We start from the raw sequence: 17,499 nt of genomic DNA, 5'->3' as shown, positions 1-17,499 counted from the left end.
AGAGCCTATCTAAGTTTTAAAAAATTTAACTATACTGCATGAGCCGCCTTGGTGCCTCATCTAAAACCTGAACAAAGTGACACAATAAGGCAAAAACTAGAGCTCTGTACAAGCTACTGATCCTATTGGCAAAATTGCCAGATTTTCATGCAACATATCCCAAGCAATGAAAGTTGCTGTGACGCTTGAAGGAAAGAGAGCAGATCAGCACCATATCTATCATGTCTACTCTCCCTCTGCACTGCGCTCTTTAGGCTGCCTTGCACCACGTAAACACCTTTCCGCCATAGTGCAAGGGAGTGTGCATAATGCTTAGCAGAGATCCTTTACTGGAAGGATATCCTTCTAGCACAAAATACAATGCTTAGACATAGTTTAAAACTTTCCAGGTTTGTAGGTGTGCTGTACAGTAAAGCGCATTTGCAGAAAAGAAACTTTTTCTCAAATGATTTGCGTGCCTTGAGGTGGTATAAATGTTTGGCCCCAAGCCCTGTCTAGCTTTTCTTGCAGCTAGGGATTTACGTCAAAAACCATGGTTGGTTGCATGAGAACGTCTATGTACCAACCATTGTATGCTCCCTTGATACAAAGTAGAATTACTATAAATTATTTTATTGCTACTCTCTCAATCAACACTTTGCGCCGGTTTGTGTCACTTTTGTGATGGACACCAGGGCACAGTGTTTGTAAATCTGTGCACACATCTCTCGCAAAGTACTTTAAGTTGCGTGAATAAATTAATACATAAGGAATGGTGGGATAACTCCATTTGTGCTAAACTGCTGCCCGACATGAGCGCAGACCAATAGTGCTGAACATATGTTTTAGTTATGTCTGTAAATTGCAATTCAATGCCACACAATCAATCAATCAATCAATCAATGCATTTGTAAAGCTTACTACTCACCCGTGAGGGTCTCAAGGCGCTGGGGGGGGGGGTGCTGCTACTACTCGAATAGCCAGGTCTTGAGAAGCCTCCTGAAGGTTAGTAGGTCCTGGGTCTGCAGTAGGAGGATGGGGAGGGTGTTCCAGGTCTTGGCGGCAAGGTGGGAGAACGATCTGCTGCCGGTGGTCGCTCTTCGGATGCGGTGGACGGTGGCGAGGTCGGTGGAGCGGAGCTGTCAGTTCAGGGTGTAGAAGGTGAGTCATCTGTTGAGGTATGCCGGTCCGGTGTTGTGGAGCGCCTTGTGTGCGTGGCTGAGGAGCTTGAAGGTGATCCTCTTGTTGCAGGTCTCTCAGGTGTGGTGTGATGTGGCTGTGGCACAGAGTCATAAAAACCCTGATTCATGAAAAAAGGTATAGGTGTAAATGTATATCTGTGTCTAAGCATACATTTATGTTTTTGTACAATTCACAAAGGTAAGAGCGGTAGGGCCAGGTGAGGGGGGATTTTGAGAGACGACCACGAGGGGAAATTAATTATTTACTTAATTTCCCCACGTGGTCATCCATTACCTGCAGCGGCTGCGGCTGCACAGGTTTCCTGTCATACTTCTCGGAATGTCATGTGACATATTCCCTGGTGCCTAGCACGCTGTGTGGAATTCTACATAGTGAAGAATTATTCACAGGAGAAATGAAGCCAGCAGTGCAAATACCCCCTTGTTTCCTCCATCAGGAACACATCAATCCCTGATAAAAAACCTTTACATTACGTCCCCATCAAATGTTGTGGAGATTTGTTCCTTTCCCATCCTGAAAGGGGAGTTAATCCAGTTCTTGGCCCTGTGCTGGGGTCATTTTATGGAAATAGGAGAACAAGGCCTCTTAAAAAAATGGTAATTCCTCCAAGTCTATGGGTGCCAGTGTGGATTCAGGTGTCTTCCTTTTATAGCCATTACTATGGTGGCATGTGCTTGGATTAGAGTTTGTGATGCCCACAAAGGTACCTGATTTTGGGCATTAATAAGCTAATTATACGAACCAGAAGTTTGTAATGCTCACTTCTCAACTCTTCCTTGGGCTTTACTACTTCTTATTTGTCCACAGTCAAAACTTCACTCATGCCTTCCAGGCACAAATTTATTTTTTGGGCAAAATGAGTAACAAGTCTTACATTTTATAAAGGCATGAGCAGAATCCTTCCTGAAGGTAGCATGTTTTCCACCCCTCTCTAAATTCACCTAATGGGTCAAAACAACCTCAGCAATATGTTCTTATACTTTATAACTAAAAGAATAGGGGCTTATTTGCAAGAAAGTGCTGCGGTGTAGCACCGCAAGCCCTTTGGCCACGCCACAGTGCAGCACTTTCAAACCACAGGGAAACATCATATTTACAACAATGTGACGCATCCCTGTGCATTCCCCTGCACTGACACACAATCGGCTGCCATGTGCCATGCAGGCACCCTTGCGTCATGGTGCAAAGGTGCCTGTGTTGCAGGGAAATTGTTTCTGTGCAGTAAGGAGTACCTTCCTGAACAAAAACAATAACAAAAAGATTAAAAAGAGATGATTTCATCTACCTATGTGTCCTGCATAATGCAGCAACCGTAGAAAGAGGAATACATTTGGAGAAATGTAAACATTTCTTCTTCTTGTGCCTCATTCTGATGCATTTCCAGGTTTACAAATTCTCATAAATCTGGAAATGCAGCAGAATACATGGGTGTAGCGTTTGAACACCCAGAGCAACACCCATGTCATGCCCCTTTCATGTAAAATGTTGCGTGAGAAGGGACCATATTTACAAGGACAGGAAAAGTCACTCAGGGTGGGTTTACGTGTCTTTGTCAATATGGGGCAGGAGGTTGCGCCAGCTGTGCGTAACAAAAAGTGATCAACCGGTGGCGCCAACGGCTTGTAAATAAGACCCATAGAGTCAAACATACCCTTCTGACTTTCCTCAACACATTTGGCATGTTGTTCACCATAGATCCTGCCCACTCCGGCTACTCCTGGGTCTAACTCTAACTATTTTTGCTATTCACTATTTCAGAGTGCAGATTTTCACTGAGGTGTTACACTTCATGTCTCCAACCCCCTCAAATCAGGGGATAGAGCACCCAACAACAGGATTTATGAGTGTAAAGCGACTACCAGTCATTTTCACATGTAGGTGGAGATCTTCACCACTGTGGCGGACATTTCCTTTGGGAGAATATAGGGGAAATTATTACAGTTCATTATCTTTATAGGAAAATTAAAAGCCTTTTAACATAAATATAAATGAATTTAAAATGTTTATTTTAATTAAATATAAAATGCTACAATACATTAACTCATCAAGATAAATTTGCATTAAATAATTAATGAATTTATATATATATTTATTTAATTTATAAACACGATCCTCACTAGCATTTTTTTAATAGTTACTAAATATTGTAAGTGGTTACGTGTTACATTAATTTCAAATATTTAAAAATTTTAATCGAAGTTACAACGCTTGATTTATTTTTTAACTATTTTTAAATGAACAAACAGGTAAAATGGCATCCAGCTCAAGACAATTACCATTTTATTAGCCTTTATGTGGTGGCATACACAACTCTTCACTAGGCCAGTCTCATAGACTCTGTATATTGATTGTGTGACTCTTAACAAGTGGATTAGTTTCTGTGCAATTATAGAAACCCAAATCATCGCTCCTTAATGAGGACATTAACCCTTTCATTGCTGCCGTCGGCCAGCGGCCGTCGCGAGCACTACCTTCTTAGTGCTGCGCACGTCCTTTGGCCGACGCGGACCAGACCACTCTTCAGAATGCCCTCACCGCCAACGGAATTGCCGCTGCGGTTAAGGTGTTAAAAAAAAGGTATATAGATCGCCAGATATATGTGAACAAACTCCGCCTTCAGTAAATGATAGAGGTTGAGCACCATCAGTGTGCTCTTAAAAACAAAGGTACAGAGCTGAGGCGGTTCTTTGTTCATACGGCCACAAGTGTTTTTTTATAAATAGGCTAATTCCCAGGAGGGTCATCATTACAAGCCATAGTGAATATTGGGGCCTAGATTACTAAAGCTTTGCACCAGATTTGCGTCACTTTTGGGCCTCAAACTCAACGCAAAGTGTTGGGCTAGGAGCTACTATCCAGTGTAAACCTGGATTTGCGTTGGAAAATATCCCAAGGTAATGCAAAGTTGCGCTATGCACTACTTAAAGCTACTCTGCATCAAGGGGGTGTTACATGGGTGGTGCATGGTCATTCCCAAGCAACGATCCATGGGATTTTTATGCAAATATCTATCTACTGACATTCAGAAACAGGGATTTGTGGAAAACATTCCACCTTCTTGAAGCAGCGGGAATGAAGAGAAATGTTTTCATTTCTCCTCATTTTTCTAACTTTGCATGTGTACAGCACACATGCAACATGAGAAACATTTGAAAGGATTCATTTGGTCCTGAAGACTTCCCTTCCAGTGCAAACCTATGTTTGAGAGAATGCACACAGCCTTGTATGGCGCAAGGGTGTGTGTGTGTTGGCACATCGCAGCCGAAGGGGGAGAGAAAAACTGAACCATGTCTTATCAGACAAGGCACACTTTTTCTCTCTCCCCTTGACTCCGGGCAGCGCAGCAACTTTGGTTACTGTGCTGCCTTGTTTCAAATGTTAGTTACTCTTGGGTGGGAAGTCACACTGATGGTGCTTAGCATAGCCGCCCAATTACAGAGACAGCAACAAATCAACATCCTAACATGAACTGAGCTCCGCCCACTCATTTGAATGACTCCTGAATTATAATCAAGATATGTTCAACCTTTTTGCCCTGGCAATATATTTTCATCTAATTGTGTTACTGTAGATTTGTATACTATTGAATGTGGATTTTTACCTGATGTTTTATTATTGCATTGTGCTTTTATTGTTTTTTTGCCGAAATAAAGTTAATCTTGGCTTGACTGACTGACTGACTCCCTAGGTTAAGTAACATTGAGTTGCTTCAGTCATTTGGATGTAAACTGTCACTGCAATTTTGCTGACATTGTATTTGGTAAAGAATATTACTTCATCTTTCGCAAGCAAACTGCAAAACCTATAATGTACATTGATTTATCCTCACAGCGGGACAATTGATGTGTAGATCTCCATACAAATCATGAATCTTGCGTGTCACCGGCTGACACCATTACTTAGTGTTGCAATATCTTCACATTGGCTTTTTTCCTTGCGTTTGATGATTAATGTAGGCATTAATGAATGACGACAACTTATGTTCAATAAACAATATTGAAAAATGGGTGCTTACGATTGCTGGATAGTTGCATGAAAATACCTCTTATGGGGTCAATTACGTATAGGTGAAAGAGAAAAAAGTGGGCTCCAGCTGCATTTGTGTCTATTGTGGTACTTCTGCAATTTCAGAGCTGAGTGTAAATTTTATTTGCACAAATTTTGAGGCTCAGGCTCGCCAAGGGAGTGGTGTTGGGAGACAAAAGAAGAATGTTTGAGGGTTGCTGAAGTTAAATAAAGAAATGGGACAGAGTGAGTACAGCCAGATAACCCAATGATGGATAAAAGCTGAACACTGTCCATCTGAATCTATGCAAAAAGCATCCCACCTCCAACAATCAAAAGCATACTCCGCAACTGCATAGCAAAGCATGCTGGGATACCCTCTCCTTGCATCCATCATCAAGTATTAGGGTAATATCCTCCATGCGTATGCAGATGAAAGTCAACCACATCTGAAACTATAGCAGGAGCGTGGAGATAGGAAGCAGTTTGGGCTGTTGATTGTAAATTTGATAATGGATCTATCAGAGCAAACAATGACTAAATGCAATAATGATATTGCTACATGAATTCTCTCATCGCATTACCATACTATTCAGCAGTCTCTCTTCTAACCCACCCAAAACTTGTGCAACACTGTGATATTTAACCTGGAACAAACTTTCATCACAACTCTGTCTCTCAGAGCATCCTCCACCAGCTGCCACACATTTGAGGTGGTTCTCTTCTATGCATATCTAAAACATAATGCCAATCTAACGGCTAGAGTGGTCGACCTCAAGCTGGGAAAACCGGGTTCGAGTCTTGGCAGAGACGCTCAACACCCTGTGATTCTGGACAAATCACTTAATCTCCCCGTGCCTAACAAAATGAACAATGCAGCACACCTAGAAAGGGGAAAAAACAAGGCGAAATAAATATATTTTTCCTCGTTATGCCTCCCCCTGTGAGACATAGCCGTTTTGGCGCATGCCCAGGTCCACCACTCCCGTTAAATCTGGGAATGCATCAAAATCCATGGGTGTTGCGTGGGAACATCCACGCACCACATATGGCACGCCTCTTTGGGCCAGAGTCCCTAAACACAGTGGATTGTGCTGTGTTGCGTTACTCTGGATTAATCAAGCCACACAGAGCCACACAAGGTGGCCTTGCGTGGTTTGATAAATCACACATATGAGATGCTTAACCCCTTCCCTGCGCATGATGGAACCATGCCGTCATGAGCCACGGGCGGCGTGTGCCCATGACAGCGTGGTTCCGTCACGATGCGGCCGCTCCGCCCATGCGGCACTGATTCCCCGCCTGTGCGGGTGAATTAGTGAGTTAGCGGTGTCGTGACGGAACCACGCCGTCATAAGCACAGCTCGCCCGTGACTCATGACGGCGTGGTTCCGTCATGAGCATGGCGGTGCCGCGCTCACCCCCCCACCCCCCAGCGCCGCAGCGGAATTAGCGCCACGGCCGAGGGGTTAAAGCTGCACCCCGTTGCATTGTTAAAAAGTGACCCCTTGATAAATATGGCCCACAGTGTTTGTTGCTAGGCAAAATGCTGCATACATTTTTGGAGACCTTTATTGAAAATGCAGGTCACAGGAAAGGCTCTGAGGGTAAAGGAAAGGGACTATTTTTATTTTTTATTCTCGGTGCTCTTTCCTCTATAAATATGAAAATGTGGCTATCCACGTGTGCGGGAAGCCTTGGGGCGCTTTCTAAAAGTTTTACCATGGTAAAGTACCTCACTTAAAAGGAGACAGGGAGGCTGGAGGATTTTACCACACACTGCAGTGTTCTACTTTAAACAACGACACTGTTGACTTTGTTCATGAAGGCCAACTCTGTAGATTGCAACTTAAACATCCGTCGCCATCATTAATGCAGTGCCAAAGGAAAGTGCAGCATGTTCCCTTGCGGGGTAATTAAATAAATTAAATACAACATTGTGGGTGCATTCGCACACACTAAGACAAATACACGGTAGGATGATTTGTTTTCTGAAAAACGAGGCCTTGCTGCTTCAAGTGCAAAACGAACTGAGGAAGGAGCACAGCAGCAACGCACTTCTATACAAAGGGGCGTGGCATGATCAATAAGTTTATGGGGGGTTGTCCTATGAGCTTCAAATTTTCCGACAGTCACGTCAGCACATAATATCAAAATACATAATGGGACAAGCAGGGCACACGAGAGAGGATAAAGGGGCAGTGGAAAGAGAGAGGAATGCTGATAGGGGTAAGAAGTGAGAGAAAAAACAATATTTTGCAAAACAACCAACATTTTTTAAGACTTTCAAAGCAAAGAGGGAGAGAGTGTGTGTGTCCTTTTTTGTCTGCGTTTATGTTAAAATTCCTGGGAAATCAGAAAGACACCTCACCCTACCCGACAGAAAGCACCTATATATATAACTATTTACCTCAAAGTACTTTTATTAGGTGCGTGTAATACCGACCCCCCCCCCCCCAACCCCCCCCCCCATCTTCCACAGCCAATTTGCACTTGGTTTCAGCCAGAGCCTCACTGGAAACACCAACCGGTGTGTGAGCATCCTCGTCATAGGAAGAGCTCGGGCCCAGTCGCGCCTACCAAGCCATTTCAAAAACCCGTAAATTGCTGGACTGTTTTAGCGTTCGTCGTCCATTAATAGAAGATGGATTGAAGGACGGAAAGGTGTATAATTCGTGTCCTCGGTCAAGGACCCACGAGGACTCCTGCTCTTTTCAGTCTTATGACGTCTTTAAAACGTCTAACTTGCTCGAGTGACCTCCATGCACACCGGAAACAGAGGTTATTTGCGCGAGGGAAGTGCGCTCCATACAATCCGTAGATGTATTTTATTTGCGTACTGGGGTACAAACGAACAGAATGATTGCCTGGTGCTCGTGCAAGTTATGGAATTAAAGATAGAACACCACCAGCAACTGTCAGCGCTGGGGACCAGAAATAGGCAGTGTCTGACTGGGAGAGAAATAGGCCGAGTATCAGTACAAAAGTGGCCCCCAACACTGAATTAGATAGCTAATGGCCCATGTTTGCAAAATTGGGGCAGTGTTTTGAAAGGTATAGCAGATTACATGGATTTAGCTTGCTGCAGGCAATATTTGTTTTAAAATCCAGAAAATAAACAGTAAAAACTGGCACAGCAGACCATAAAACAAGCCCACGCAAAAACAGGCCCCCACTCTGACCTGTCAGGCATTGCCTGATTACCCTGTAGGCCAGTCCGACCCTGAAGTGAAGAAGCTAGAAACAACAATTCAACAGATGCTGTCCTTTTCTGAGGCAAGGTCACCATGCATTCCTTTAACGCATTTGTACACACGTGGTTGTGATGCTGTATTTATGTAGATAGCTGAAAAAATTCAACCTCAAAGCAATAGGTGAGACATTAAGTTGTGTCAACGGGTGAGTGACCCTTGTTCTGTGAGGAAGTAAGGCTTTGCTCAGGAAATGGACAAAGGGTTTCAAGATATGTGTTTATACTTAGGGGCAGATTTACAATAACTGGCGCATCCCTGCTGATATGCGCAATGACTCCGCCACCATGGATGCGCCGCATTTACAATGTGGCGCACCATGGGGCAAAAACGGCACAGATGCGTCACACATCTGTGCCGTAAAAGCGGCGCATTGCTGGGGTTGCGTCGGAAGTGCGACGCAGCGCCAGCAATGCTCTGGGGGGCCCTATTGTTAGAATGCTGCGTCAATCCTTACGCCTGCTTCAAGCAGGCGCAGGATTTTGATGCAGCATGGTCCCAAAAGTGACTAGGTGAAATCTTGTAGATTTCCCTCAGCCACATTTAGGAGGCGTTCCTGCGCCGGAACGCCCCCCCCCTGCACAGGAACGCCTCCTTCTGGTGCAGGGCTTTACAACGTGACGCATTTCCCAGATGCGTCACATTGTAAGTACCCCACACCATGGCGCATCTTTTGCGCCGCCGCTGCGTCACAAAAGTGACGCAACGGTGGTGTAAAAGCAACGCAAGGGGCTTGTAACTCTGCCTCGTAGTATTTATTCATGTGGCACATGACAACTTCACAAATGCTCAGGGATACAAATCATCATCCTCAGAGGTGATGCCCTTACTTGATGAGTTATTGGCTGCATAGGAAATTCTAACTACACAGAAGACAGACAGGGGTGATCCTTTCAATGGGAATATCTTCCACAGGCTCATTAATCGCTTGGCCGTAACTCATCGAAAGATTAGTCCACTGTAGCCGCAAGTTGACAGCATGGTTGAAACGTTCATGTTCACAATGAAGAGAAAGATTCAGAGGTCCAAGTTAGCCAACATCTCCACTGGGCAAGTACTCTGCTAGGTCTTTCTAGATTATTGCAAAAGCACACATGGCTCCACGGGACAGTGCCCATTGGACTTGATATTTCAGTCACCAGGGTTGAGGCAGCTCTCCCAGATGGAGCCCGGCTCTCAAGAGATCATGATAACATCACCACAACTGAACATGATGCGAAGGCCAAAATTAACGAGCTAGTAGATCCAATGCATGGTTCTCCCTTCTTAGCCCTGGACCCATGGGTTTTGGGCATGGTGAAACACACCTGTCAGGACTAGCTACACCTTGTTTTTGGAAAACGTATGCACGTCCACAAGTCAGAGGGATGAAACTGTCTGTGATGTTCCAACAGAGAGAATTTTTCAGACTTGAAGAAATACCAGAGTCTAGAATTGAATCCCTAATTTGCAACCCCTGGCGGGGTTGAAAAGAAGCCATTGCAAGGGAGAGCAGTGACACCGGATGTCGGATACTCCTGCTTCCTTCGACGCTGGAACCTTGTCCTGCCCTTCATCCAGGAACATCAAACAGTCTCAGCGATCCATCTAACAATTGTGAACTTTCTCTTCTTTCCACAAAGTGAAGGTGCATTTGTTGACCACTGCCTAGGTTTGCGCTCTACAAATGCACACATATATTGTAAGTGATAAAGCATTTCTCAGTAAACCGAGCACCATCCAGGAACTAATGATGTGGCTATACAGTTCAGCTGTTACAAGAAGAGTTATCTCACACACCGTATTGCAAGGTCGACTCAACCTCTTTTCTGTGTCTCAATGCCTCCGCACCCTCAAAAGTGGAATCCTGGCCAACCTTGCAAGTTGTAATCGTGCCATTGATTTAGAAAGCCAAACTCGCACATTTATTTGTCCACGAGACCTCCCAAAGACTTCGCTCCCCGCTTCACTGACCATAACGTTTCCAGAAACCTCACCTTCCCTGACTCTGAGATCCATTACCGCCCGCTGACCATGTACCAGCAGCTTGATCAATGGCCTTGTCATAGCTGACAGCCCTCAGCAATGTTGTTTACATTTTATTAATCACAAGGACCTGAGCAATGTGCCTGAAGCACTGTTGACCTGGGAGAATGTGCACAAGACTTGTTTTCCCACTTTCTAAAAATAATTTGGAGGCTGAGAGTAGAGCTCAAGCCGAACAATGTCTTTTTAAATCATTCTGCCATCCTGTTAATATTTAAACTCATGTTTCACAATGAGTTTTTATTGACCCACCAACAATCAGAATAGGCCATTATGATTAGCTCGTGTGTGATGGGAATATGTGCTCAGCCCATTCCTGTGACATGCTGTCACCTTGGTGTCAAACACTAGTTAAGATATCCATCATGGGAATACATTTAAGGAAATGCAACAAGACATTACATTCCGCCTTGGTTTTTGCACTGAGCTGGAAATTCAGAGTGCATGACTTATGGTTAATGTTTCTCTGTGGGGATCCGGTTAATGGACTTGGATTCTTTTAGATATTTGTGATTGCAACTGCTCTTTGTTACACCTTTTGAAAATAAATATTACACGCCGTCCTGCAGTGCTGTGAGAAAACTGGAAAATGCAAAATATATTAATAGGCCTATTGTTATGTTTGGAACCTTGTATTATCACAGCATAGGGTCGTTTTATGTACTTATCAGAGATTTCATATAGTAGGATTAGGCATTAATGAAATGTATGGTAAAGTCTAGTAAGCACGCATATATAAAGGGCGTGCACCCAGAATATCAAACCCACAATAACGGTGGGACAGAATACAGAGGACAAAAATCCACCAAAATATATCAACAGGTAAGTAGGTCTTGATTTTCTATACCTAACTACACATATGTATACCTATGTGGTATATACATCTTCAAGGTACGTAGATGGAATAGATAATCTGTTGTTCCCTATACGCACTTACTGTTCAATATTTTGTCCCATGCTATTCTGTTCTCAATATTTTTCTATCTCAGTATTGTCGCCTATTGATATTCTGTAGTGCAACCTAAATAAAGGTAACCTAGCGATCACAGCTCTAACATAGGGCCAAAAATGAAAAAAGTAAAAAAAAAAAACACTTAACTGCGACAGCCGGACAGCTGCTGCCTCTCTTCCATCCTCTTCTTCTTGTCTCCGGTCTGTAGCAAGTTGCAGGAAGTAGCAGGAAGCCCCCTCCCAGCCTCAAAATAGCCAATCACAACGCTGCAATTCCGTGTTGTGATTGGACTGAGAGCCGTGGATCGGCGCTCAGCCAGGGAATGGGGGCCTGGGCATGTTCTCCATGCAGGCTATAATGCAGCCTCCACGGAGAAGATGCGAAGTGCGCATGAATGTTTGGACTGCCAAACAGTCATGTGCACTTAGGAGTGGGCAAACCACTTAGGAGTGGGCAAACCACTCCTCCTCTGTAGTCGGAGCAGCCTCTCCCGCCCCGAAAGCTGCAGCAGCAGAAGGAAACATAAAAGAATAATAACGCAAGTTATAATAATTTTATGTTTCTTTTCCTTCACTGCTGTGAAGCAGTGGGGCGACGCTACTCTGCCTTAGCGGAGGACCCGTCACTGTATATACAAAGTAACATGACATTGCATTGTGTGATGAAAAAAGATAGAGCCAAATGAATCCAAGTGCAAACAATGGTCAAAAAAGTATTGCCTGATTTTCCTACACGTAATGTATGTAATTTCTGCAAAATCACACATTACGAGATTTAATCATGGGCGCTTTTCTGCGTAAGGAAATTTGCACTGGAGCCACATTTGCACACTAGTGCTCCATTGTGCAACACTTAGAATCAAGCAAAATCATCTTTTTTTGCACAATCACCACCAATCACCTCATCTGCATACCTGCTTTGTAAATTTTACCCCTTGCAGGATGCAGCACTGCACATTTTTTACTAAAATTCATCGATTTTAGTAATCTCAGTTAAATATTATGGGCCTTATTTACAACAAGTGAACCATCACTGCCGTGCGCAGTGATGCGTCAAAAAAGTAAGGCACCGCCGTGTGCAATGCAAAAAGCCATGGTTGCACCATATTTACAATCTGACATAGGTGCCCCAAAATAGCCTCAAATCAACCTGACACATCCTGACGCAACTGCTGAAAAAGTGACAGAAGGCAGAATTGCATCACATAATGCGAGTACGGACAACCTGCAACAGTCTCCACTGCGTCAAGCGGCAAAATATACCCTAAAAAATTACGCATCACCCCAAAAAATCATTTGGGGGACGATAGAGGAGTCTGCAATGGAGCAGGGAGCACACTGCAGTAGTCAGCCAACAAACCCCAACAATAGTCCAGATGCACACACAGAAAGCCAGGTAAAGAGGAAGGAAATCAAACTTCAGTGATGAGTAAAATGAGATACTGTCACAGAGGTGACCAATCATCAAGGTCAGCTATTTGTGAGCTCAGAGCTGCTGCTATGGAACAAAGAGGCGATCTGGCAGACTATCGTGCATCAAAATAAACTGTGTCAGCCAAGGTAAGAGTACAGTCAATGACTGCAAAAGCGCTAGCACGTTTACAAGCACAAAACAAAGGCCAAATTAGCATCAAACCTCAAGGCAACATTGCAAACTGGGGGAGGAAGCTCAGCAGACCAGGAGATGTTGGATGTCCTGGAGGTGCGGGTGGCAGCTGTCATCCCGGAGAGGTGGATGACTCGAATTCTGGGACAGGACAGTGCTGCACATGAGAACCAACAACAGTCATTGGGTAAGTCACAACAAGCGTAAATATGTGTGTCATGGGGTTGATTACAGCCAGATATGTACCTGTGCCCCCGTGTGCTGTGTGCATCTTGATGTTATGTCTTCAGGGCCTTGTTCCATGTATCCACACCTAAAGTAAATGACACAGGCCAATTATACATTGCACAGGCCAAATCAGCTCTGTCATGTCCCTACCTGCCATGTCCAAAGTTCAACACCAGTCCACATCCCACTTGGTCGACTGACTCCTGTTGTTACATCTACAACATGGTAACCAGATTTACAAGTATCTTAATATAATATACTGCATTTTAAAGAAGGTAGGCCGTGGTGCGCTGTATTAGTACAAAAGCAAAGTGATGTGTCACCTTCACAACAATATGACACTTCCTGACCTCTCCACTACATCTGTGCATAATTGGATGCTATGCGCCAACGCCGGCACACTTGCACCATGGTGCAAAGGTGTCTGCATTGGCACATGGCAGCCCATTGTGCTTCAGCATAGAGGTAAAGCTCTTGAATGCATATTATCACAGAGATATGGCGTAGTCCTTCCCTTTTCTCATGACGAGGGCAGCACAGCAGGCTAGCGATACCCCATGACAAAAACTCATAAATGAGGCCCATACAAAACATGAGATGACAAAGTATCACTCCTCATTGCCCCTCCTTACAACTCCCTTGTGTAGGTGCATGTTTTGGACGGCCTCCTATTTTCATGAAATGTTGAAAATAACTGAATACCGATGGACACACGTATGTTGTGTGTGAATACCCAGAGCACAATCCATGAAATGCCCCTTTCATGCAAAGTGCTGTGCCAAAAGGCATCATGGGACTCAATTATGAGCCACAAGTCATCCAGCTACACTGCCCTACTTCAAAAGAAAAGGGCAGGAATGCACTGTATCTATGTGATACAGGGCATTCCTTTCCTTTGCCCCAGCGCACAATGGACTGCTGTGCACCAGCGCATGCAACCTTGCACCATGGTGCAAGGGTGCCTGGGTTGTGGGACAGATTGATTTCGTGTAGGAAGGGACGCATTCCTGCACAAGAAAACTCACAAGAGGTGTGCCCATCCTCCTATATGTGTGTTGCAGAAATGCAGCATCCATTGAAAGAGGAAAGAAAAAGTGAAAATGCAAATAAATCTCATAGTTGTTCATATCTACACCTCCCCTGGGGAGCTGTAGCCTACTGACACATTCCCAGGTTCACTGTTGCATGGAAAAACGTACAGCAATACCTGTGGCACTCCCCTTTCACAAGTGTTGCCTGTAAAGGGGCCATATTGTCAAGGACATAAGAAGCCATGTAGTGTGGCTTTATGTGTCCTTGGAAATATGGGGCACCACACTGCACCACTGGTGCATCACAAAAAGTGATGCACTGCTGGCGCAAGGGGTTAGAAGTCTTGCCCCTAGGTTCGCACAACAGTAATGATTTTGTGGATGGCCTACAGCACTAACATTTGGAAATACCCACATAAAATAGTAGAGCAAACTGTAGCTCAAATTACTCTGCAAACAGCAGTAACACATCTCTATCTCTCTGCAGAGGATGCACTTAACCATCTGCACAGGTAGATGATCCACTGGAAGTTCCAGACATGGACGTGAGCCTGTCCACCATTGATCGGGATAGCCTCTACCAAATCCTGGGCTCCATACAGTCATCTTCTCCGCTTGCTGTGATAGACACCAATGTAGTGGATTTTCAAGACGATCCCCAACCAAGTGCACCCACTGCATCTGGACTCTACAATACCCAACTTTTTTCCCAACAGAGTGCTGTTGGACTCCAGCAAGAGATTGTGCAAGAGGTGCATGTGGGGATGGATACCATGTTAGGTAGCCTACAGGCTATCCATAGATGCCTCTACTCAGATGAAGATAACCTTTAGGATGCACAAGGCAACTACCCTCCATGTCCTGGCCTTGTTCAATTCCTGGTTACCATTGCTGATGTCATGAGGTATATGTATGAACAAATGCCCTGCCAACGTGCCACCAGTGAGGTGGGGAAACATCTTGTTGAAATTGCTGAAATCCTAAGGACAATGCAGTGGAAGCAGGATGCCTAATTAATTGTGGGTTTCTAAAGGGCTAGAGCAACCAACAGACACATTTGAGGAAGAAGATTTGTCTGAGACACAATTACAGCGTAAGACTGTCCACTAACATTTTCCTGTGTCACATGTGATGTGAAATATTTGAAATTTGACCACAAATGTGCCTGTGTGAAATCAGGAGATACTGTCCTCCTCTTGCTTTGTCCATATGTAACACTCCCCCATTGCAGTCCTGTTGTTTTTGAAGAAATTCACATTGTGCCACTGTCATTCACATCCTCACATGAACACTACTTGACCAAATGGATCGTAACTTATCTCCCCCCTGGAAACATGACTGTACATCCAAAGCCTTGCTCCCAGATTAATGTATGATTGTTTTGAGTACTGCCACTTAATGTACAATATCATGTTGACCATGTACTACAAAAAGATTAAACAACACATAACGTGTCAATGTGGAGTGTGTATGTGCCTGCCATCTGTGTATGAAACAACATCTAATGATATAAATGTAATAGCCACCAACATTGATCTCCCTAAATCTATTGGCACCACATGCCCAAGCACTTAGAATTGCAAGGTGCCAAAAGATATGATCAGTCAGAACAACTCCCACCAGTGCATGTGCCAAACTCTTGTGTCACAAGTGTGAAAATCAAATGTCAAATGGCATACATGTGACGATGGTCGATAACACATGTGCTATACACACTCACACATACACACAATCAAAATGACATTGCATGGGCACAATCATCCAAAACCATGCGTGTGAACTTAAAGGATGCCCAACAATTAACAAGAGTATATATGACACAACTATTCTTCTTATTAACAATAAAAGTATAAAGATGAACTTACTGAGAAATTAATAAAACTTACTTATCCAAAACAAAATAACCTGCACCTAAAATATCTATCAAAAAACAAACCTATCCTAATTACTAATTAACTACCTAACTAACCTTAACTTATTCTATGCTACACAAGTATCACGTTAGACCACTAAAACATCTGCTTCCACCCCCCTTAACACATCAATGCACATTGGACATTTATATACTTAAACGATACACAAACTAACTAAACATTTAAGACTACACAATTACTAATATAATTTTTTTATACAAGTATGAAACACATAAAACTGAGTACCCTAAGACTAATAATACAGAAATGTAACAATAAAACTACCTACATACCTGTTAAAACTATGACTATCTAAACCTACCTATCCTAACCTACACTATACTTACACTACAACTATCACTAAACCTAAAATAGAATGTAAAAAAACTATTTTTAACAACTGTTAACTTCAGCTGAACTACGATGCCGTTCACTGACTGCTGCAGTGTGTCCATCTTTTTAAGCATTGTGGCAATCTGCAGCTCCAGTCCAGCCAACTTCAGTGAAAACAATTCCACACCTTAAGTGACCACCCCCTGACCACCTGATTGTCCTGCACTAGACTGCGTAGCTTGTGCTGGCCTCGGTGTTCCTGTCGATGAAGGGCCGCCCACCTTCATTGCCCATTCCCTTGGAGGCCCTGGTGCCCTTTTCTTTTTAGCTTTGTGGTACTTTAAATTCTGAACCCGCTTCATAAAAGTCGTCGTATCATGATGATTTTGGTAACATTAGACCGAAAATGGCAAGTGTAAGATATACGAGCATTTTCTTCATATTCGAGTGGCGAGATCACCATGAAATCAGGGATTCCGTTCTGAACCCCCGGGTTCCATTTTGTGTACGACAGCCATTTTGTGGTTGCCCTCACATAGGCTAATGAATAAGGCCTAACAGGTCCTTGGTAGGCCGCCTTTGTTTGCAGCGAACTGGGAGAGGGACACGTCGCTCTTAACAACTTTACGAAGTTAAGATTCTGGGAAAATAATTCTTGTCGGCGTATTCCCCCATTCAAAGAATTATGTAATCGCAATTACAACCTGGATTTATTACACACTGTGGACAAATCTACTATTTAATGGAGCTATTTACAAGAAAGGTCAAGATTCGTTTCGCTTGAAGGAACGTCAATAATCTTATTAGATCTTGGTATATATCTACAAAGGGATCATTAATTGGAAGATGTATACTACATGAATACCCTATCCTAGACTAAATCGTTATTTCATATCCCCTGGATAATTGGGTTGTTGTATTAGAAGTGGTCCTGAAGAAGGTGGCCTTGTGCCGCCGAAACGCGCGTCGACCAA

This window comes from Lissotriton helveticus, chromosome 4_1, assembly GCF_964261635.1.
Source record: "Lissotriton helveticus chromosome 4_1, aLisHel1.1, whole genome shotgun sequence".
In the NCBI taxonomy this organism is placed as follows: domain Eukaryota; kingdom Metazoa; phylum Chordata; class Amphibia; order Caudata; family Salamandridae; genus Lissotriton; species Lissotriton helveticus.
The sequence above is the reverse complement of the archived record's forward strand: the minus strand, read 5'-3'. Positions refer to the sequence as shown.